At 43.5% G+C, this 24,054-nt stretch overlaps 1 protein-coding gene across 12 annotated transcripts in view; it reads left to right on the forward strand.

Moving 5' to 3' along the window:
* The window catches only part of Rgs6 (regulator of G protein signaling 6), a 543,914-nt gene that overhangs the window by 208,048 nt on the left and 311,812 nt on the right, over window positions 1–24,054 (forward strand). The gene's annotated exons all lie outside the window — the stretch shown is intronic.

Consider the following 24,054-nt stretch of genomic DNA (forward strand, 5'->3'; position numbering starts at 1 on the left):
GTGGCAGATGCTGAATTGGGGGTCTCCTCTGGTTAAGACTTGAATCGTAGCTGTCTTCCCTGAGAAACATCAGAGGCAAGTGGGAGTTTAGAGAGTTATCTGAAAATGGAAGAAATGAGTCACAGCCCCCACCCCAGCTCAGGAGGGGTCCTTGGATGAAGCACATTTCTCCATCTATCTGCAGTCCTACCCACCCACTGAGGAAGACCAGCCTCAGGGTGGCCCCTTTCTTGCAAATCAAGTGGATTCAGGTTATACTGGCAATCTTATCCTCATTAGAAAGACAAGATTATATTTCTCAAAAATAAGTCTTTTCTTGGATCGATTATGGGCTGTGGAACAAAATGGCTTTAAATCTATTACAGACTTAGTCTATAGTTATAATTTATAAAAAGAAAACTCAAACAGAACAACCACACTAAAATAGTACAAAATGTAAAATGATATCTTTCTTTTCCCCATGCATCTTTATCACTTTCTCTTAAGAGTTAGGAGAGAGCCATATGTAGTGGTAGATGCCCATAGTTAAAGCACCCAAGTGTCTGAGATAGAAGGCTAATAAATACAGGCCAGCCTGGGCTACATAATGAGGCCTTGTCTCAAAACTAAACAAAATAAATGAAGGATGTTAACCAGTTACGGGTTTCTTATTTACCAAAACTTTCTATGCATACACAAATGTTTATATGATTCTAAGTAGATATATATATATAGTCATACACTTTAAGCAAAATCATATTTGTTGACTGCATTCATGAGTGATTGCTATGTAACAAATCACCATAAATACGGCAGCTTCAAACCATACCTGTTTGCCAACTTACCTCGCCTGTGGATCTGAAGTCTGTGTGTGGCCCTGTGAGTTCTCTGCTTCCTTTTCTCCTCTAAACCTTGGATGAGAAGGATATAGGTCCTGGCTCATGTGCAGTTGTTGGCATCAAGTACTAACTCACTGTGAGCCAGAGACCCTCACTTGGCCCCAGCCAAATGAACATACCTCCCTATAAAGGCACCTTGTTTCATCTGAGCCCATAAAGGAGACATTCTCCTAACTAGATGAAAATTGCTATCATGTGCAATGTCTTTACATGGGGGACATGCCCTCACCTCATGTCCTATTGGTTAGGAGGGGGCCAGTTTCCCACATTTAGGGAGAAGATCATACAAAGGGCATGAGCCCCAGCATTGTTGGTGGTGTTAGACTATCCTCCACAGCAGCTGAAGCCCGAGTGTTCACCAAGTGTGAACTTTTGTGTGACAGCACCCAAGGAAAGCTCACCATACACCAGCAAACATCACTTGATCACTCTGCTTTACTCTCTTGTTTACCTCATTATGACTTTTATTATCAAAAACTCCAGGCCATCTTGGTGCTAAAATAGCATCTTTACCCCAGAAATCTAATTAACAGCCAACATAAAAGAAGCCTTTTGTATACTGTGGGTAAACTAAAACATCACCAGGAGAAATGGGTCAGGATGTCCAAACCATCATAGCTAATGTTAAATTGCTAAGGGTGATAGTTGGGGTAATGAGCAGCCCAAACAGCGGGGTGTTGATGGATGGGTCTGGGTTCATCTGAGCACTTACCCTGGAGGCTTCACTGTGCCTGTGTTAACCCATCCCTGCTGAATAGTGGTGCTGAGGAGAGAATGTAGAGGCCTTTAGAAGGCAAAGGGCAGTCACTCTGCAGCAGCCATTAAATGCATATTGAATTACTTCATAGTATGGAGATCATAGCATAAGCTGCTGGATATCCACTCTCTTATTAATAGACAATAATAGCCAACCCATATTACGGGCTTCTCAATTACACATTTATAATATGCAGAGAGGGAATGAAGCCAGCATAGCCTGTGCCAGCCTCTGAGCTCCATCAGAGGGGCTGTCAGACCACATGATTATTAGCTTTATTATGTAAAAGAGCCCAAAGTGTGTAGGATTATTTGCAAGAAGTTTATTAATTAATTTATTTATTTATAGATAGGCTCACATGTAGTCCAGGCTGGCTTTGGACTCACTATGTAGCTGAGAGCGGCCCTGAACTTCTGACCCCTCTACCTCTCACTCCTGAGTGCTGGGATTACAGACATGCACCACCATATCCAGTTTATCCACAAGGGACCACTTGAAGACCACTTAAGTAACTGCCCTTTGGGTTCATCAGGTCCTGGGGTAGGCATAGAGTTTGCCAGCAGGGAAACTCAGGGTTCTTTGCCCCAGAGCATGGCCTGGAATTGCTGGGCAGCCTGATTCACAGGTTGCCCAGGGTTGTGCATGTGTGTATGTGTGTGTGTGTGTGTGTGTGTGTGTGTGTGTGTGTGTGTGTGTGTGTGTGTGTGTTGGGGGGTGGGGCCAGGGGAAATAGCATCTTATTGGGATTTGCCATAAATGTAAAATGCCCACAGGACTGTGATTTCATGTAACAAATAAAATATACTAAATGACTCATTAATAATTTTATATGGAGTATGTGCTGAAACGATACTTTGGTGGGCACACTGAGTTCAAGAAACTACATTATCAAATGACATTGATCTGTTTCTTTCTAACCCAATTGCCAGCCTCTCTTTGTGTGGCTCATATCTGCACCTGTCTATCTACTGGGCAGTGCTGGCCTGAAACAGGGGCCCATGACTCTGTCAGCATACATCCTCCACAGCCTCGTGTCCTGTGAGGAGTCACAGCAGAGTCCTCCAAAGCAGGTACTCTAGACAGCGTTCTTGTCTGTGATGGAGTCTCAGCCTCTTGAGGCTGCAAGGTCCCCAGGTCACTCTCTTCTTTGCTCCTGCTATCTGACCTGAGGTGAGAAGCCAGCACCCCACCTCCCCCACAACTACCATCATCACCAGTTGTGAATCAATACACTCCAGGTACAGACAGTGAAATTCGTTTGTGTTAATCCTTTCCTTTTATCCTTTGGCTGAGGCAGAACGTAATCCCAAAGCAATTCTTCCCAGGCACCCAGTCCCTTTCCCACCTCTCCCTTCAATTTGGAGCACACATTTATCTTTCTGAATGGATTCTCCTAAGTAGACTGATGACATACAGATCAAGAACACTGGTTTTGTTTTGTAGCCAAACAGTGAGCAATTTGATTTGTGCGCTGGGTGTTAATAGGCCATTGGATTACAATATGGATGTGTTCTGAGAAGAAATTTACACATCTAATCTCTAAGGTAGGAAACCTCATACTCTGGTTTATGGTTTGCTTAAGAAGTTCCTATTTGCTGTGTATTGCTTTGTGCTAACTTCAAGGTGCTACACTGCTTTTGACTGCAGGATTAGAGTTTACCCATCAGCATTGACTTACCTAAGGCAGGGGATTGTACCTCTTCACTTGAATATGTGTGATCCCATCTTATAAGCAGAAGACTTAGATGTCTAGACTCTCCTTAGTTTATTGTTTCATCTTAGTTAGGGTTTCTATTGCTGTGAAGAGACATCATGACCATAGCAACTTTTATAAGGAAAACATTTAATTGAGGAGGCTTGCTTACAATTTCAGAGGCTCAGTCCATAATCATCATGGCCGGGAGCATGGCAGCATGCAGGCAGACATGATGCTAGAGGAGCAGTCCTACATTTTACAATCAACAGGAAGTCAACTGAGACACTGGCCAGTATCAGCATAGGAAAACTCAAAGCCCACCTCTCACAGTGACACACTTCCTCCAAAAAGGCCATGCCCACTCCAACAAAGCCACACCTCCTAATAGTGTCACTCCCTATGAGATTATGGGGGACAATTACATTCAAACCACCACATTTGTTTTCTTACTGTGGCAGAGTGTGGCTATTTATGAATGGTTCTCCTCCTGATCACTCAGCTGGGATGAGCCATGCCTTTGCAGCTCTGCATGGTCATGTGACTGCAGCTGGCCAGTGAGAAGTTAGGAGAGGGGATTTGTTCTTGCTTAGTCATGTCCCCACATTCCTCTTCTTCCTCATCTATGGGATACAGGGTTTTCAGAGGTATATATGGACCTCACCTGGGACAGCCTTAGAAATGCCAACTAGATGCTCTTCACCCTGTATCATGCCCAAACTCCAGTCATCTGTGGCTGATGATAGCTATGACTGAGGCATGCCATAAAATTGTAAACTTACTTAAGACACTATGAGATTTTTTTCTTGTGGTTTTGCTTTTTATAACTTGACTGCACAGTTCTCAAGTGTGAGCTTTGTGGATGACAAGGTTGTGGCAAAGGTTGGACATGCTTGCTAGACCAAAGAATCAAAACCTGCATTTAAACAAGAATCCCCAGGTAATACTGTGAATAGTAAGGCCTGAGAAAGATTGTTTAATGAGACCAACATCAGCTTTATAAACAGTCTTGGTGGAGACTTGTGGACAGTTTGAGAAATCACAGATATTCTAGAGCATTGACCCACAAATGTGCCCTCCCCTGTATGTTCTGTAAATAGCTCACCCTCTCCACCATTTCATTCTCTTCCATAGCCTCCTTCACTTCTCAACTGTGGCAAGGTTAAGAGGTAGGCTTGCCATTGCTTCTGTGGGTGGGTAGGAGGTCATCCACTTGAATGGTCCTTATCGAGACCAGTAAGAGATGAAGAGGCAAGCCTGTAAGTTTCCACCTCTCTTAACTCTGTTTTCTTGTTGTCGTTTGAATATCTCTAACTTATTGAGGTCCTCATTAGTTTCTATAGCTGAACTATACAGACTAAAATGCTCAAAAGCTTTGTTACATGCACAGAGAGTATGGTTAGATGTCCATCTATCTGTTACTTGGTCTACAGAGCAGTCCATTCAGGGACATCTGGTATACCTATGGTAAATATAAAAGGCCCCGGAAAACCAGCCTCTCAGGTGCTGATAATGGAGATTTGAAGATTCCCCGCCCTATAGATCTAGTGATGTTGGAACCCAGCAAGGTGGATGTGTTTATTAGTGTATATTTGATATCTGTGTGTGCCTATTTATATCTCCAGTAAAGGCTGTCTGTGCTGAATAAAGCCAGAGCCAGCATTTTAAAACCTTCAGCAGAATTCCCTCTAGTAAGGAGTTTTTAATTAAGAAATCTAGAGAGATTTTACTTTTGTGGTTTAAGTTATATAGAGAACTAAATTATTAAACCATTGGCTTATTTAAACCTTATTATTTTTAAAATTAAAGCCATGTGCATACACATACACACATGTACATACACATGCACACACATACACATACCACAATCTGCACAAACACACATGTACATGTACACACACACACACACACACACACACACACACACACACACACTTTCACACTTCCTGAAAAGAGAAAACAACAGACAAGCTGAAGGGATTGTATTGACTATGTAGCTACCTACATAAGGGTTCACACACACATATATAAACACTCATACACACACACAGTTATGTGTGTGAACACAAAAATGCCACCAGTCAGCTAATCCTTGCAGTCAGGAATGACAACCTTCCATTTGTTGCAACAATTTAAATAGAAGAATGTTATGTGTAAGAACCATGAATCTAGTGATGGGGAAAAGATGCTTCTCTGACACTTTTGCAGTTGATCTCTACTATTTATAACCAGAGCTTCCAACTCGGGGTCCATCACACTGCTGAGAAGTGAGAGGATTCTTGGCCTCACTCTTGTTTACTTTCATTTCTCAGCTGGAACATCATGGGTATCTTTGCCCAGGTACCTGGATTTTTGTTGTTTTTAGGGAGGTGAAGGTCAGCCTCCTTCTGAAGAGGGAGGCACAGCTCTCCCTCCCTACAGCACAGCTTCATCCCCGAAGGCCGTCTGTCTTAGCTTCACTGTCGTTGCCTTCAGTGGTAGTGGGCAGGAAACTGAACAATCACAATATCATGAAGTTTGAGTGCAGGGACAGGTGAGATGCTCAGTGGTACAGAGAGCACACTGCTCTTACAAGGACCAGAGTTCTCTTCCTAACACCTGTGTCAGGCAGCTTACAACCCCTATAAGTCCAACTTCAGGGGATTCAGCTTCCTCTTCTGGCCTCTCTAAGCACCTGCACTCACATGCACACATGCACACACACACACACACACACACACACACACACACACACACACACACCACATAGATACACATAAAAACACATAATTAAAAATAAACCAAAATCTTAAAAAGACCTTTAAGGTCAACAAGCCAGGCCTTTCAAATGGAGACCTGAGTTCTTGTGTGCTCTTCATACATTATCTCAGTTGCTCCTCGCAGCAACCCCATGTGACTACCTGTCATATCATCTTGTGGAGGAGAAGACTGAGAGAGACATCCCTTAACCCAGGCCACCAGGCTCCAGGAATGGACTCCACACGCTGGCCATATGTCATGATCAAGCCCTAGGGCATTGCATTTTATGCCTGGATAACAAACACATGGAGATTCCGAAGCTTCATAAAGATTCAGGCTGCTCAGAGATAGAAAAATGTCTCATCGGCAGGGTGGGGTTTCCAAGGAAATCAATTTCATTCCCTTCCTAATGGGCCATGCTAGTTTGCAAAAAATCAAGAACTGTGATGATTTAAGATGCATTTGAACTCGTCTCGATTTCCATAGAGCTTCACTCAGCACTCCTTTGGAGATGACATCATGACTCTTTTCGTAGAGCTTGGGAAGTGTTCCACGGGAGAAAACCGACACATCTTATAAATGGTATCCTGAAAGCACCCTTGGAGCTTAGTGAGTTAGTTACCCTTTGAGAGACAGCTAGGTTGTGTTTCTTCGAGTTCATTTTTATGCCACTGAAAACTAATACATACATACATACCACACACATCTTATATAGACACGAAAACTCCATGAAACAACACTTGCTCTCAGTATATGTGATAAGTCTGCCTTATAGCATTCCATCCCACTCATTTTCATTGAGGAGAATGCTGGTTGTGACTTCATTCCACAATCATAAGAGATCCCCAAGAACTGGGCAACAGTGGCACCGAGTGCTTCTCCTAGGCTCAGAAAGGCAGAGCCTCGTGGTGGTCTGTTGATTCTTTCCTGATACTTTGCAGCCACCATCAGTTGTGAAATTTATTTGCCCTTTTAAAAGACTTGAGAAATGAGCAGTCTGGTGTTAGATCCAGAAATGTGTGCCTGTGTACTCCCACAGGCACAGTGGATTTTTCTAAGCACCAACTTTGTGCCAGAAACTAGAATGATGACAGTGACCAACACAGAGGCACTCCAGTTGACCACCTGACAGTGAGGGAAAGCTGGGAGAAGCCAAGATTTAGGGTCCCTGGTGTTCCAGATCCCAGGATGTTTGTGCAGACTTGAGTAGCTGAACATCCCTGATCCCAAAATTCCAAATCTGAGGTGTCCTACTGTTTAGAGAAGCACTTTGGATCTTGGTTGTTTTTGTTTTGTTTTGTTTTTCAGTCAGAAATGCTTAGCATGCTTCTGAGGAAAAGCAAAGTAGGCTGGGCTGTGGTGAAAATTCACCAGAGGACAGTATGAACATCTTCCCAGGGCTCTCACCTTATCCCAGGCTTTTGTTGCCCTGAAGCAGCTGCTCTCAACCAAAGGTATCTTTGAGATTTCTAGAAAGCATTTTGTGGTATCTTGAGATTTCATATCTTGAGATACTATTGGTTGGCCCAACTCAGATGGAGGGTGATGCTCACATTAACAGCATTAACATAATTAATACTGCTAGTATCTATGGTCTACAAGGCAGCCAATGACAAAATGACCTGGCACAGAATGGTGATAGTGATAAAATGGAGACAATCATCTCTTCTTCAGTACACTTTTCCTAGAAAGATCTGCTCCGATCCTATCTCCCTGGGCCCCATTTGTTGTGACCATCTTAGTGATGGAACTGTCTCATAATGAGCATGCCTTATTACCCACTGATGATGGCAACATTAAGATCCTGCTCAATGTTTTTTTTTCCTGTCAAGAATTCATTTGTAAGAAACATATAAGAGCCATAAAGGTAAGAGCCATGGTGGCAAGACATGCTCTTCCATGACATACTGTTTCAATCTCCCTCTGTTAACCTTATCACTTGAATGAGTGGTGGACATTTGAATAGGAACTGTGTATCTGGATTTTCAGCCTGACCTATAAAAAATGGTCAAGATCTCTGGGTCAAAATTACCTATTGGAACCCTCTCATCCCTTCTTGTCTCTACTGTTTCATGGCTATGAATTCAAAGGAAGATGAGAGATTTACTTATTTCTCAATAGTGCATCATGTGTCTCTTGTAGTCTCTTAATAGCTGGCACTCATCTGCCAGGATCTCCTGTCCACAGAACAATTTGAAAGGATGCTCAAGCCACTAAAAAGAGGAAAATATCTTTTTCTATTGAAGAGAGGGATACAGTCTTTTATGCCGTGAAGAGCACACTGGCCAGTCCCTCTCCTGGCCCCAGTGTGAGAACAGGGATGGGAGAGCAGGTAGCTTTCTCTGTATTCCACATTCTCCTGTGCACCTGATCTTACCAGATACTCTGGCTCAAGATGCTTAGAAACTTGCTTTGAGCCAAGGAACTTGAGGCAGGGACCTTAAGGATGTTTGAGCAACAGTAGGTAACACAGGAGGTATGTCTCAGGAAAAAACTTGTTTTACTTCCAGAATATCTCATGTAATTCAACTTTCAGGGGTCCCTGGAAATACTATTCACTCTCCAACATGAAGCTAAGCTTGAGTTGAATCTGCTCAGGGTTTATGGACTAGAAGGCAGCTTTGTTCCTGGCCCCCAGTTACCCACATATCAGGAGGACATTGCCACTTGGGGTCAACTTTGGGTGACTCACCCATCCTTCAGAGCTATCTAGCCTGTGGGCCTGACGGTTACTATGCTACCAGGAGGCAGCAGCTTTAGTGGCTCTCTTGTGGGTAAAGAAAATTTTCCTCACTGGGCTTGAGGTGGGAGGGGCTCTAGAACTTGTTACATGGGAAGGAAAGCAGGCAGGTGCTCCTCAGACCAGTTGGGTGTTCTCTAGAGAATGCACTAACTAGGCCATCCATCTGGGGATATTTTTCGACTGCTGTGGTGGGGACACTGTCATATGCTGGAGAGTGTTGACCCATCTATATTCAGTGTGTGGAACCTCTATCCCATTCCTGAATGTGCTCCTGGCCGATTCTGTCTTTTTGTCAGGAGCTTACATGAGAAACATTCTCTCTATTCTCTCAACCCCACTTCTGTTTGCTGTTTTCATGGCACGCAGTGGGAAGTTTGCATTCTGGACCAGCAGTCCAGAAGCCTAAGGGGAAGCAAACCAAGGCCAGCGGAGCTGTGTCTCCAGTCACTGGCTTAGATTTCACTTGGTCATGTTTTAGGGCTTCTGTGCAATCATCAACTCTGGCTGTTAGTAGAGGCTAAGCTCATCGATGCAAACCTACTATACCTGTAATGTCTGGCTCACTCATCCCTGCACGCAACAAAAACTTGATCGAGAGCATGCTGTGATCTCAGTGTAGAGCTGGCTCTGTGAGAAATGTCAAGATGAGGTGATACGCGTTCTTCCTTTCCAGGAAGGGTGACTGGGACACAGGAAGCAGGACTACACACTGTCTTGAAGAGCAGAACTTTGGAGGCAAACAAGGCATTACACAAACGAATGCTCCAACCAGTGTCACCTGTACCATAGATCTCTAGGGCCAGTGTAGTAACTGATGGCTGATCTGTGCTTCCTGTATATGAAGTGAAAACTTATAGCAATGCCGAGGAAGACAAGGAGAGGGAGAGAGAAGAGGAAACCAATCCAGGAGTGTGGGCAGTGCTAGTTCCAACTAGTAAAAGCCAAACCAAACCAAACCAAACCAAACCAAACCAAACCAAACCAAACCAAACAGGTCTCATGTAGTTCAGGCTGGCCTTGAACTGACTATGTAGTTAGGATGACTTTGAACTTCTGATCTCTAACCTTCACCTTCCCAGTGCCTTGGGTTTGCCATCATGCCCCGTTTGTACGTGCTGGGGACCAAACTCAGGGCTTCATCTATGGGAACCAAGTGCACAACCAACTGAGCTACATCCCTACCCCCTATTCTCCAATCCGGCGATGAACAAACTCTTGACCTGTGTCTGCCACTTGGATATGCCCTTCCTAGTTCTTCCTCCACCCCATATCAGGGCACAGTGGAGGGACAATGGAATCTGTGGGAGGAGGCAGAGGACATGTATCCCCACGTGCTTTGGCAGTCCCCATGAAAAAGGGAAGCAGGATTCTTAGGTTTGCTGAGGTAAGGCCTGCAGACAGATCTGCCTTCAGAGTAAAAGCAGGACCACAGGAATAGACATCAGAAGGAGCAAGGACTCCAGTCTGTGCTCGGTGCCAGCTCAGGACACGGCTGGGAAGACACTTCGCTGTGTCCTGTTTCTCCTGACATGCCTTTATGCGCATAATAGACTTCTCTTTTCCTGCTGCCAAGAAAGCTCCAGGAGCCAGCCTAAGCCTTTGGAGAATTCCAGAGCAGGAAGCAAGAAGGAGGCTGGGAAAGAGCAAACTCGGGCTGTGAATGGTGATTGGAATCTGCCTGAATGGGGAAAGTGTTTTAAAGTAGAAGAGGCTGAGAATACAAAGTGCGCTAATTTTATGTGTTTCAGCACACTTACACATGCACGGATAACTGTATAACTTTCAAGAAACAGGAGCCTCTATCACCCAGAAGGGTCCCTTGTACCCCTTTCCCATCAGCCTTTCCCTCAAATAACTTTTATTCTAGCATCTATCACCACCATTCATTTTGCCTGTTCTTGAACTTGGCTTAATGAAGTCATGTGACCTGCACTCTTTTTTTGTTTGTTTCCAACTCCACTCTTTCAACATTATTATAATGAAACATGTCTTCATTGTTGGATGTATCAGTCATTTTTTTAATGCTCTGTGCAATTCTATAGCATGAATGAGCCGCTGTTTATTTCATCTTTCCACCTGTGGGTAGAAATTTGGATTGTTTCTCATTGTGGGTTCTTTAAAATGAAATGGCTCTAAGCATTCCTCTGCATCCATTGTGGTGGGCACTCATGTCTTACAGATGTGTAGCCAAGATGGGTACTATGGGCTCCATGTTAGGCATATGCACAGCTTTCTACCTGGTATTCTCTGTCCTTGCATCCAGGACAAAGGTATCACCAAGGGTGTCTTCAGCATCTGGAGCTGGAAAGGCCTAGGAGTAAGACAAGTGGGAAGAGTTCACAGTAAAGCAGGGTGCTGGGGAAATTCTGGAGGAAGTGTGGTAGTACAAGCTGGTCCAGGGAGCTGGTAAGGAAATAATGCTAAAGAAAAAAAAAAAAGGAGTTAAATATGCTTGGGGTGCAGTTCATGGTAGAGAATTTGCCTAGCATGTAAAAGGCTTTCTGTTCAATCCCCAGCAACACACACACACACACACACACACACACACACACACACACACACACACACACACACACAAAGGGACAGAGGCAAACACTGAAGATGGGCACTCGACAGGATCATGTAGATCCCATGTTTTCATTAATAAAATAAAAAAGTTTGGGGGAGGCAATTCCTGAGTGGCATTCGAACAGACACATCTTACAGTTGTGTCAGTATTACACAGCTGTGAATGCAACTTTAGTAATAAAAGTTCTATCATGATTTGCTAAGAAAAGTTCATAGTTCCCTAAGCCTGTTATTTTAACATACACATCTATATGTTAAAAGAAAATGACAAAAGTATCAGCTGAGCTTCAATTTCCATGTGGGTTTCATTCCAGAATGCTTCACCGCAGGGACGCACACACACAAATCACTGGATGCTCCAATCCCTTTGATAAAAATGTTTACGTTTAACCTACAAATATTCTCCCTTTAGTGCTGTGGGATGGTCTGTATGTCAAATGCTCTGATTGGTCAATAAATAAAACACTGATTGGCCAGTGGCCAGGCAGGAAGTATAGGCGGGACTAACAGAGAGGAGAAAGGAGGGAACAGGAAAACAGAGGGAGACACTGCCAGCCGCCACCATGACAAGAAGCATGTGAAGACGCCTGTAAGCCACGAGCCACGTGGCAAGGTATAGGTTTATGGAAATGGATTAATTTAAGATATAAGAACAGTTAACAAGAAGCCTGCCACAGCCATACAGTTTGTAAGCAATATAAGTCTCTGTGTTTACTTGGTCCGGTTTGAGCAGCCGTGGGACTGGCAGGTGGTAGAGATTTGTCCTGATTGTGGGCAAGGCAGGAAAACTCTAGTTACACTTTAGTATCATTACTTGTAGTGTTCAATGTGTTATAAAAACTGTTATGTGGAGATTGGAGAGATGGCTCGTGGCTAAAAGTATGTACTACTATTGAAGAGCTTAGTACACACTTCAGTCAGCTCATAACTGCCTACAACTCCAGCTTTTTTTTTTTTTAACCTCCATAGGCTCTGTATATACACTGCCCCACAGCATACACATATACAAGTGTGGTAGTTTGGATGAGAATGACTCCCATGGGCTCATAGAATTGAATGCTTGGTCATTAGGGAGTGGCACTATTTGAAAGGATTAAGAGGCATGGCCTTGTTGGAGGAAGTGTTTCAGGGAGGTGAGCTTGGAAGATTCTGAGCACAAGCCAGGCCTGGTGTCACTCTCTTCCTGCTGCCTGTGAATCCAATGTAGAACTCTCAGCTCCTTCTCCAGGACCATGTCTGCCTACATGCCACCATGTTTCCCACCATGATGATAATAGACTAAACCTCTGAAACTGTACACAGTCCCCCAATTAAATGTTTTCCTTTATAAGAGTTGCTGTGGTCATGGTGTCTCTTCACAGCAATAGAACACTGGCCATGACAACAGGCAATTGGGAAATATTTTAAATAAAATATCTTTAAATGTTTTAATAAATAGTTGTACCATATTATCCCAAAACTAATGAAAAGGGGCAAAATAAAGTGTGGTTGTTCAATATATTTTCAGCATGGGGTTTGTTGAATCCTTGGAGGCAGAATTCACAGAGGCCAACTCAATGTCTTCCCAGTTTTTCTCACTAGACCAGTCCAGCTACTGTCATTAGGGCTTCAGGAGAAGCTGTGGGTCCTCTCCTCATCCAGTGTTTGTGCCCCAGCAGAGAGCTTGTCCCCAGCAGCCTTCTCCTGTTAGTCCATCTCCTTCTGAACTCTTGTATGTGGGGCACTGCCTGGTACGATGGCTCTTCTGTCTTATTTCCTGCAACCCAAAGTTTAGATGGGACACAGATTGGGAACCATCTTCATTCACTCTTTCACATTGAGTGAAATGTCCCTCTGCTGACTTCTGTCTATGGACATGCTGCCAAGTTCAGTCCCCCCATTTCCAGACATGGCTCAAATGTCACTCTCATTTTCTGACTTTAGCCAAGTGACCCAAAACAGCCATAGTCCCTAGAAGACACTCTTGTATCCTGTGGCTTCTTGTCCCACTCCAGCCTTTCTGATGCTCATCAGGTGCTGTGACATGGTTCACCCACTGGTGAAGCCTGCTCTGGAGAAGTGAGGTGGGGCTCTTGGTAGATGCTCATTCATGTCAGTTGGGGTCGAGACCAAGTTCTAAAACCAAACATAGCTCAAGATGGTTTTTTGTTTGTTTGTTTGTTTGTTTAACTTTGAGAAGTAAAAATAGTGGACTGCACCCCTAGTCATGGGGCTGATTTTTCCAAAAGTTGTGCTGAAAGGTATTCTTAATTTGCATATGAGAGCCAGCTTCAAGTGCGGCAGGATCAGTACAGTAGAAAACATCAGACTAGATTTCATGTTTCCACAGTTATTACTCAGGTACCCAGGGTTAGCAGACACCTCAGTTCATAATAGTACTTGGTACCTGGAAGACTCGAGGCTAATTAAGCCAGAAGATATTCCCACCAGGCACAGTGGGCAGCATTGATAATTCACAATAGTATAGCCCCATGGCAGGGACAGACACCTGAGCCTTCTCTGAGCCATAACCACATACAGAGCTTGACATGGCCACACAGGAAGGAAAGAATCTCTGTATAGACCTCTGCCAACATCAGTCTGTCCTCTACCATACTGTTAGTGCTATGTTTGCAGGACAGAGGTCTTCACATGGTGTGTGAGTTGAGCCAGCTCTATAGCCATGGTCCCTAAACTTTGGGATTGGTATCACTTGTTATATTAATCACTTGTCTCATTGCTGCAACAAAATGCCTGACAAAATCACCTTGATGAGGGAAGTGTTGATTGGCTCACAGTCTGAAGGGATACAGTCTATCAATGCAGGGACAGATTGATTGGCTCACAGTCTGAAGGGATACAATCCATCATGACTACAAAGCAGGAAATCTGGTCACAGGGAGCAGAATGTGATGTATGCCTTTGCTCAGCTCTATTTTTCTTGTTGATTCAGTGAGGAACCCCAGCCAATGGAATGGTGCTGTCTGTATTTAGGGTGAGTCTTACCATTTCAATTAGTCTAATCTGGAAAATCCTTCACATGCATTAACAAAATGTATTTTACTCCCTGGTCCTCATAGGCTTATAGCCATATCTTAATGCAAAAAAAAAAATGCATTCCATTCAACTTCAAAAGTCCCCATAGTCTATCACTGTCTGAACACCATTTAAAAGTCTAAAATCCAAAATCTCTTCTAAAACTCATGGCAATCTCTTGTAAAATAAAAATAAAAAAGCAGAACACATACTTCCAACATACCATGGCACAGGATATATATTACCATTTCAAAAGAGAAGAAAGGGGCGTAGTGAGAAAATACTAGACCAAAGCAAGTCCCAAAACCATCTGGGCAAACTTCAAATTCTGTACCTCTGTATCTGATGTCAAGAGCTCTTTAGCTCTCTAACGCCTTCCAGCTTTGTTGACTGGAACATACTTCTCTCTCTTGGGCTGGTTTCACTCCCTGTTAGCAGCTTTCCTTGACAGGTATCCCACAATTTTGGCATCTCTAACATCTTAGCGTCTCCAAGGCAATCCAGGCTTCAAATTCACAGCTTCATGCAATAGTCTCCCTGGGCCTCCATGCAGGGACACCCCTGACATACATCTGGCCTCAGTAGCTTTCTTTAGCTGCAGAGGAAGGAGATTTCACAACCCCTTTCTTTTCTTTTCTTTTCTTTTCTTTTCTTTTCTTTTCTTTTCTTTTCTTTTCTTTTCTTTTCTTTTCTTAAAGATTTATTTATTATGTATACAGTGTTCTGTCTGCATGTATGACTACAGGCCAGAAGAGGGCACCAGATCTCATTACAGATGGTTGTGAGCCACCATGTGGTTGCTGGGAATTGAACTCAGGACCTCAGGAAGAGCAGCCAGTGTTCTTAACCGCAGAGCCATCTCTCCAGCCCCCTCACAACCCCTTTCTTGTATCCTTGACTTTAAAGCCAAAACCATGTGGCTAAAGCTGTCTAGTTCTTCAGCTTGCTGAGGCTGGAACATGATCCCTTCATTTAATTACATTTGAATCAGTGTTCTATTGCCCATGCTTTTCTTCACTGCTTAAGCTTTTTTTTTTTTAAATTCCTTTTCATAAGTTAGAAGCTTATCTGGGTGGGGTCTTGCCCTGAGGTCTCCACTCCCTTTATTCCATTTAGCATCAGGCTTGTCTTTAAACTTTTTATCTACTCAAGCACAGAACTTAATTCCTGGTGCTTCTTTTCTCCTCACACTGTGCATTTTGTATTTTTTCTTGCTCAGTGTGTCCTTTTCATCACAGATCTGCATAAGATTGGCCACTAATAAGCATGCAACACAGTCAACACTAGACTGTCTTGAAATCTCTTCTGCCAATGCCATTAATCCAAAACTCTTCAATTTAGCCTTAGGTAGATTTTTTGGACAAGGATGAAAAGCAGTTATGTTATTTTCCAAGATAATGGTTTCTAGACCACTTGCTAACATTCTTCCCCTCTGAAACTTCTTTAGCTGAGCCTCTGCGGTTCAAATTGCCTGTAGAATTATCTCCTATGCTCCTAATTAGGGTGGCACATTAAGCCCCCCTTAATGAGTCCACCTGCTTTCCGAATCCAAAGTCCCCAAGTCCACATTCTGCCAACAAGCAGCATGGTATGGCCTGTTACTCCTGGTACCAACCTCTGTCTTGGTCAGTGTTCTATTGCTATGAAGAAATACCACGACCGCAGCAACTCTTATTAAAAAAAACCAAGCAAAACATTTAATTGGGTCTTGCTTACAGGTTCAGAGGTTTAGTTCATCCATTATCATCATGGCAGGAAGCATGGCAACATGTATGGTCCTGGAGCAGTAGCTGAGAACTACATCTTGATTCATAGGCAAGAGACAGAGAGAGAGAGAGAGAGAGAGAGAGAGAGAGAGAGAGAGAGAGAGAGACAGAGACAGAGACAGACACAGAGAGACAGAGAGAGACACAGAGAGAGACAGAGAGACAGAGACAGAGAGACAGAGACTCCGGGCTTGGCATGGGCTTTTTGAAACCTCAGAGCCCACCCCCAGTGGCACACTCCCTCCAACAAGGCCATACTGCCTAATCCCTTCAAATAGTGCCACTAGCTGTTGACCAATCATTCAAATCTGTGAGCCTATGGTGGGCCATTTTTAACAACCCACCACAGGTATGCACATAGAATTGCTTCCATGGTGATTTTAAAATCCCATCAAGATTAACTGGGAATAAGTTGGAGCTATATGTTCTTGAGTCCCTCCTCACAGCTGCTGGATCACAACTTCAGGGTAGGGGAAGCAGTTAGTGTTTTAAGAAACCCTCAAGATGCCTCTGAGGCTAGGGAAGGAGCCCTCCCTGGGATGGGGTGTAGTGTTTGTCCTGAAGATCATCTCTGCTGATACTCATTTGGATTTTTGGATTAGAGCTAGAAAACCACTGGGGGTTTGAGCAGGAAGTCTGGATGTTTGCTTACTGGAGAATCCTGAGTCATATGTATTAGTCAGAAGTCCTTCACTGTAACAAAAGACAGTTAACTTAGAAAGGGTTTGTTTTGTTCGGGGTTTTAGAAACTTTGGTACAGGATCAGAAAAAAAAAATCTATTGGGCTTTAGATAGTCAGAAAAGATAAGAGAAAGATGAAGGGCCCAGGCTCTCATGAACTCCTTCAGAGGCACACCCTAGATGACCTAAGAACCTCTTATGGAGACCCATCTCCCCAAAGTCTCAACATCTCCCGATAGCTCTACCCTGGGAACTAAGCCTTTAACACATAGGCCTCTGCAGAAACCTTTAAGATCCAAGCCAAGTCCCTGTGTATTTCATTTCCATAAATTTGTGTGGTAACAAAGACTAACGCAATGCAACCCATTTGGGCAGAACACTAAAGTGGCAAGTATGGCCCCAGCCAATGAAATATTAGCACCGAGAAACCGTGACTTGGACTAGATGAAGGCACTTCTCTATGGAACAGGTGTTGTTTGCAGCAAACATGAAAGCTACTACATGTTTATTTAATTGAATACAATGGGAAATAGATGGCTCCTTCCAACCTTTATGGAAAGGATAATAAAGGCAACTTGATCTTTGCCTGTTTGATCTATAACCTTTCTTCCTGCGTTACGGAATATCCAGTTTCTACTGATCATTCAACTGGCTCTCGTGGGAGAATCTTTCCCCAAAATGCCCCTAAGTCTGTTTGCTTGAGTTTTAGTTCTGTTCACTGTCAATTTCAAAAACTGAAAACCCACCTCATCGGTCCTGTACAGAATCAACATGACCGTATTATAATTCTGTTGGTATTCATATACTCTTCAAATTCTGGAAAATCTGGGAGGAAAACCTGGAAATGGGTTCATAATACCTTTTAAATGTGGCTTTACATAAAGTATTTGCCTTGATTTGTCCCAGTCACTATAATTTGTATCATAAAAAGCCATTTAGAGGACTGTGCTCAGTTGATGTGGAAGACAGAACTTCCCACTCTTGACTTCTATGACTAGGTAAGCAGAGAAGTGTAGTGGGTAGCTGTTCCAGCTTTGACCTAGAAGTACTACCCCCATTGAGGCTTCTGGTAACTGTCACACCTACGAGGCAGGGACCGAGACAGGAGACCTTAAGACCTCAGATCCGGATGTGCCAGCTTTCTTGGTTCCTGGACCTTGAACGCTGGAGGTAGACCGAGCAGAGTTCTCCAGAGAACACCGCTGGCCTGTGCTACACCTCTCCTAGACCCTGTAACCTATCCCTTTACTTGTAAGTTACCCCACAAAATAAACCTCCCTTTTAACCATGTGGAGTTGCCTTAATACTTCCACCAATAGAGAAGAAACATTTTCTTTGCTATGTGACTTCTTCTTCTTCTTCTTTTTTTTTTCTTTTTTGTTTTTTTCGAGACAGGGTTTCTCTGTATAGCTTTGCACCTTTCCTGGAACTTGCTTTGGAGACCAGGCTGGCCTCAAACTCACAGAGATCTGCCTGGCTCTGCCTCCCGAGTGCTATGTGACTTCTTATGTTAAAGGAAAAAGTGGGACCCCACTAACTGAGATTGTGATTCACTTTTGGAATTGTTGTGTATTGTTCAAAACTTTTGAGGGGACTTTTGCATTAGCTTAGTGTGGGACATGGTTCTATACTACAGACAGGATACTGATTTTTTTTAACGTTCTGAACTCCACAAGAGAGCAAATTACTTGCTTCTTTAATGTATCTACCTTTGAAGAATGAGCCAGATGGGCACTGCTGTGATGTGAGTCCCCGGGTGTGGGGATTTGGGGAACCTACATGCTGTGGAAGGTGGCATAGCAAGGCTGACTAAGCCGAGTCACGTAGTGTCTGGGCTGCACACTGCTGTACTGTATGGGAGGAGACACCTTCAGTGAGATTCAGCTGGTAGTGTGTTCTTGAACCTTGATGATGGGGGGAAACCTCAGTCCTTTATAACCTCGAATGCTATCCAGCAAACTTTGTCTTTGGCAATCGTAGCAACAGTGCAAAATTTTGTTGCATGTTGTTACTCTCTCCCACCAACATTTGCATGCTTCCTGCATGCCTAAAACAGAGTATAAGGGTGACTGGGGTTGCAGTTAGTTAGAATGGGCAACAGTTTGTCCTTTACACAAATACACAATAGTGCTAATAAAATAAATCATCTGTAACGAATGGTGTGTGCACACAAGATCACCAAGTCACTGCTTTGCCCCCAAAGGGGGCATGGTGAGAAATGACATAGATTTCTACTCTGTGCTTGACCATTTGGTCAGTTTGGATTTTCATAACTCAGAAATGATTATTCTTTCCATAGTGAAAGCAGGCTTTAAGGATTTGGTTCTTATTGTTTCCTTCAGAAAACATACAGTTTACTTTTTTGTTAAGTCCAGCAAAATGGATTTTGCAATGCCAGGTTAGTACCAGGTGCATGGCCCAATAGTACTGTGGCTATTTAATTCTCTGGAAACTGGGGTCGGGGTGCAGCATATTCTATAAAACTGTTGAAAGATATGTAGAAACCAGGCCTGGATTTTTTAGGGCAAAGTAAATTATGGATATGTTTCCAAAAAGCAGCAGATAAGTGAGACGGGAACACACTCTTTCTCAGAAGGTCAGCTGCAGTTTCCCAGTGTGGAAGAGCAGAAAGTCTGTTTGAGGAATCATGGCAATGACCATTTTGGGTTAAAAAGTGGGTTTTGTTTTGGGGTTTTTTTGTTTTTTGTTTTTGGATTGAGATTGTATTTATTTATTTTTAAATTTTTATGTATTCTACACTGAGTATTTTCTCCCCATGCCCCCTCCCTCCCTTTCTTCCCCTCCCCATGATTCCTCTTGGTTTTCCAGTCTCACCTCTACTTCCTAGTCATGTACAAACATGATTTTATGTGTCTTTATAAGATCTAGGAATCACAAATGAGAGGAAATATTCAATATTAGTCTTTGAGACTGGCTTAACTTGCTTATTATTATCTCCAGTTGCATCCATTTTCCTGCAATGACGTGATTCATTCATTCATTCATTGAGGTAGGGTCTTATGTAGCCCAGGCTGCCCTTGAACTTATCATGTAGCCAAGAATGACTTGGAATGTTTGATGCTCTTGCCCCCATCTCCAGAGTTGGTACAACTACAGACATGCGTTCCCATGGCTAGCATATATGGTGCTGGAGATTGAATTTAGGGCCCCGAGCGTGCTGGGTAAACACTCTACCAACTGAGCTTTATCCCAAGCCCATACTTCCTTCTTATTTGGGGCTTAAAAATTCCCACTGCATACTTTTTTTTTAAAGTTCACCCCTCTGTTCCTTGAACAAAGTTTTCAAGACTGTACAAAACTTTATAACATATCTCCTGATGAACTTTAGAAAAATATTTAGACTTATCCCCAGTGAAACCCACCTTTTCCTCCTTATTCATGCCATGTGTAAGTGAAATCAAGAGTGAAGTAGTATCAGCCCACTTAAGCTGGACTTCCTTTAACTCCATTAAGTTCCCCAATACGGTTGACAGGGATGACACAGGGCAAACGTGTATGTTTCACGGAGCTGGGTGCTTTTATTTATTTATTTTTATTTTTTAACACTTCATTCAAACTGGCCCTCAGAGATGCTAATTATGATATGTTTGGGAGGCCTGCCCCTTTCTGAATGGAGACAGAGGAGGAGTGGGTGGATGAGGGAGGAGGGAAGGGAGGAAAGGAGGGAGGAAACTGTGGTGGGTATCTAAAATAAAGGGAAAATGTTAATAGAAATTTAAAAATAAATAAATAAAATCAGGTTAAACATAAAAAATAGCATGTTTGGCAATCTTCTGGTATGATAGGACAGCATTGCTTTATATCACCTTAAAACAAGGTCAAGATCAAAGCACAAGAGATGAAGGACTCTACACAAAGAGAGCCCAGCAGAAGTAATTGTATTGTAACACTCCAACCTGGCTAAATTGCTTCTGTCCATGCCAAGCTCCTTCGATCATTTGTATTCACAGTGTTCATACATCTCTCCTGCATGTAACTCTCAGAACAAGCAGATCCTCTTGTGTAATTTGTGTGATTAATAGACTCAGGTCTGGCCTGATACTTATAGTGTAGGCATATAAATTATCATAATCATACAGGCAAAATTGCAGGTAGGTTTTTATATCTGTCTGTCTCTGTGGTGTGTTTTTTTTTAATCATTCCTTCATGGAGAACAGTTATTAATTTCTAACTCCAAGGCTGGATGCTCAGTTCTTATTTGGAACATAAATGGTCCATCAATTTATAATATAGTGAGGGCAGTGTGGTTGATAGAATGCGAATGATTCACTAAGTCTGGAAACAGAGGGGAATACAATAAGGTTAAAGAGGATATTGCAAAGAAGATCCAAATGTGAAAGAGTAAGGGCACACCCAAATCCCAGAACCAAGAAAGTGGAGCCAGGAGGCTCTTGAGTTCAAAGCCAGCCTGAACTATATAGTGAAACATGATCTCAAAACAAACAAACAAAAAACATGATAACAACAATGATTATGCCCAGGTCCTTTCAATAACAAATTTGAGTCCATATTTAAGACTATAAAATGGCAATACTGTACATGAAGGCGGTAGGTGCTGTTCTGGTTAGTTAGTATATGATAGCAGTCATTCAAGCTAGATTATATGCTGTAATTTGCTTACTGTGCTTTGCAGTTGTTCATTTTACATTTTATGGTTTCTTGTTCCTGCTACGTGGGTCGGAGTTTTTGACGGCTTTGTTCAATGGTGTGTGTGAGCTGCTGGAGGAATGTCCCCTGTTCTCATCTGAAGAACTGATGAGACACTTCCCTTTCCAGCCCACACAGGCCAGGAGCTGTCCATGAACCCCACCTTCAGAACACACCAGGGACCTATGATGATCACAGTTGCTGCCTAGGATCCCCTGTCCTGATCATTCCTGTTTCCCTCAGCTCACCCCAGTACCACCCACTCCACCTGTCTCCCTATCCCATTCCTGTCTTGCCTCCGCTAAGCCCACTCTCATTAAGTTTTAAGTGTAGCCTTGAAAACATAGACAGTACCACTCCCTGCTCTCTACAGACCTCTCCAGTGTCTCTTCACAACAGACCAAGGTCTTTAGAGCATCCCTCTTGCTTTGGCTCCTGCCTGTACCTCACCTGCCCTTTGTTTTCTCTACAATTCCATGATTTCCAACTTCAGCGGCCTTTTGCTTTGCTGGTGAATCTGTCCAGCTCTGTGCCTTGGGGGACAAACTTTCCCCTTGGGAGTTCACACTGGGCTCCTGTTCAGGCAATCCCATTTTTTATCACCCAGTCTGCCTTTTATCACTGTCACAAACGCGATCTTTCTCATTTATTTTATCCATGCAATTTAGTGCTAAGAAGTAAAATGGACTGGATTATGTATTCAGCTCCAGGTGGGCAAGGAGCCTCGAACTGTTCACCTTCCATCCCCTGGTTCAGAAGGGCTTAGCACACAGCAGTGCCCAGTAAATGTGTGTCGAATGAATAGATGGAGGTCCTTCCATCCCTGCAGTAGCACTCAGACCTCACTCGTGCCTACGCTATCGAGGATGCACCACACTCAGAGGGATGATGGTTGCAAACAACATCAGCCACATCTTCGGGGCCAGGCTAGAGATGAACAGCAGTCAAGGGCATCTGTCATGGCCGCAAGAAGCCATTCTGCCCGTGTTTGGTGTCCACACACTGGTGAAAGCTCCATGAAGCTCTAATAAATGTGCCTGAGCGGAGACAGCCCCTCTATGGTGCCAGTTGATCATGGAACTTCCTAAGAGAGCTCATCTCAATTAAGTCCCACCTACCAAAGAGGAGAGAGAATGAGCAAGGGATGAAATGTATGTATATTCCACTAGAGATGTCTCTGACTGCTTTCCATTCATCTGTTATCTTGCCTTATTCATTGAAGAGCTTAAACAGAGCTGCATAGGGGCACAGATGGCATGTTTTAAGAGGAGAAGGAATCCAGCAGTTGACAAAAATGAATGCTAAAGTTTCTAAAACACCCCATCCACACTCTGGAAAGTCAGAGTGAACTCTCCTGATAGGGCAAGCTTTGGGAGAGGGGTAAATGTGAAGGTCAGAGGTCTAGAATTTGAGTCTACTTTCTCTCTGAGTTATAAATTTCTGGGCATGTTAGTTAATCTCCTCACAACTCAGTTTTTCATCTATGACCAACGGCTTCATTTGTCATTGTTACCATGTATCCCCCTTTGAGACAGAAACCAGGAGGGATGATGGCACAATTTAATTGACTTGCCAGTTTGTAAAAAAAGAAAGGGGCCCCATAAACAGTGAACAAGATGGTGGTGTTACATCCGTCCCCAGGGGAACGGTTGTTTTAGTCTCCTGACACCAAAGAACTTTCTCCAACACCAAAGAACTATGCCTGAATCACACTTGACCAATGTCCACTCATTGTTCGGTAATCACCATGTGCTAGCCCCTATGCCGGGAGGAGCTAGCACATGAATCCCTGTCTCCTGGAACTTATAACTGACTATAGGACTTATACACCAATGAGCAAACAGCATGCCTGCATGTCTGCTAGGCCCAACAGCCAGCTCTGTGGGGATATGCAGCAGAGAAGTCTGCCCCTGGTGGACCCTCATGGAAAATATCACATGGAGAAGGCCATGTGAGCACGTTCTGCAGAGTGGGTGGGGACAGCACAGGGAAAGGACACAGAAAGGGAATGACCCATGTAAGGACCTGGGGAAGATTTCATGTTCCAGACAGGAAAGTGACCAGAGAGGCCAGTGTGGAGAGCACTGACCAGGGAAGCTGAGGAAGTAAGAATGAGGCTGGAGAGGGTGCAGAGGCCTGGCTCCACTGTAGTGGCCCCTTAGTCGTGTGAACCATGTTAGTAAAGGGCTCATTTACAGATGTGACATTCTGCAGGGCTGGAGAGATGGCTCAGCGGTTAAGAGCACTGGCTATTCTTCCAAAGGACCCAGGTTCAATTCCCAAAAGTTCTGTATAATTTACCATTTAAATTGCTAAGGTTTCAATGTGGCTTGTGTATGTCCCTTAGAGCGTTGGAGATGATGAGACCTTTAGAGATGGCTTAGTGGAGGTGGGTCATGATGGTAGTGCCCCATGAAGAGATTGGCAAAGGTCTTTTGGGATTCCACTAGTTCTTAGCAGAATGAGCCATAGTAAAGCAAGTTCAGCTGTCTCAGCTCTATTTCTCTTACATTTCATCTTATATAATTTATTGACTTACCCCCTCC

Source organism: Peromyscus maniculatus, chromosome 14, assembly GCF_049852395.1.
Source record: "Peromyscus maniculatus bairdii isolate BWxNUB_F1_BW_parent chromosome 14, HU_Pman_BW_mat_3.1, whole genome shotgun sequence".
Taxonomy (NCBI): domain Eukaryota; kingdom Metazoa; phylum Chordata; class Mammalia; order Rodentia; family Cricetidae; genus Peromyscus; species Peromyscus maniculatus.